This window comes from Octodon degus, unplaced genomic scaffold (assembly GCF_000260255.1).
Source record: "Octodon degus isolate 3935 unplaced genomic scaffold, OctDeg1.0 scaffold00469, whole genome shotgun sequence".
NCBI classification, from domain to species: domain Eukaryota; kingdom Metazoa; phylum Chordata; class Mammalia; order Rodentia; family Octodontidae; genus Octodon; species Octodon degus.
The window spans coordinates 171,438-172,519 of NW_004525045.1; the positions used below are offsets into that span (position 1 = coordinate 171,438).

The window sequence follows — 1,082 nt, forward strand, 5'->3', positions numbered from 1 at the left end:
CCTTTTTCTCTAATTTTGTTCTGCAAACTTAGGTTGTTAACCATCCAGAAGACAAGCTTATTGTTATTATCAAACGATTTAGGCTATCAAGCTTAGCCTCACTATCTCACTGCATTTCAAACATCTTAGGCATGATATGTATTCCTTTTTTAAAAAGAGTAAAATTGCTCACATCCTTAATCTCAGCTCACCACTGAATTTAAATCCAATGTGGTTCAAATAACACTGTGCTTATGCCATTGCTAAGTGTGGTATGTCTATGTGTGTGTTGGGAATGGCAAAAGAATTTAAAGGTGAAATTGCAGTCAATGCCTTATGGCCTAAAACAGCTAAACATACTGCTGCTATGGACATGCTGGGAGGATCAGGTATTGAAAGCCAATGTCAAAAAGTGGAGATAGGCAGTACCTCCCCACCCCCCATCTGCCGAGTAGGAATTTCAGCCGACTTCCGGGAATCCCCGGACCCAGTCCTACCCAGTTCCCGTGAGTGTGTGGAGAGCTTCCTGCTAGCCTGCACCGGTGGGACCAGTCCCAGCTCAGGCGCAGTGTGAGCCGGACCCTCTCCCATCCCCTCGAAACGCCCCCCACCACTCCGCAGTACCTCCCCCCCCCAATGAGTAGGAATTTCTGCCGACTTCCAGGAACACCCAGACCCAGTCCAACCCAGGTTTGGTGAGTGTGTGGAGAGCTTCCTGCTACCCTGCGCCAAGGAGACCAGTCCCAGCCCAGGAGCAGTGTAGGCCGGAACCTCTCCCACCTCCTCGGGCCTCCCCCCACCACTCCGCAGTACCTCCCCCACCCCGCCTACCGAGTAACAATTTCTGCCATGTTCCGGGAAACCCCAGACCCAGTTCTAGCCCAGGTCTGGTGAGTGTGTGGAGAGCTTCCTGCTAACCTGCACCAGCAGGACCTGTCTCAGCCCAGGCATAGTGTGGGGCGGACCCTCTCCCACCTTCTTGGAGCGCCCCGACCACTCCGCAGCACCTCCCCATGCCGGCTGCGGAGTAGGAATTTTGCGGTGTTCTGGGAACCCCGGACCCAGTCTTAGCCCAGGTTCAGTGAGTGTGTGGGAAAGCTTCC

The 1,082-nt window shown here is 53.2% G+C and overlaps 1 pseudogene; it reads left to right on the plus strand.

The window, feature by feature from the left end:
- LOC101592173 overlaps window positions 1–1,082 on the plus strand; it is a 9,938-nt pseudogene that overhangs the window by 1,202 nt on the left and 7,654 nt on the right.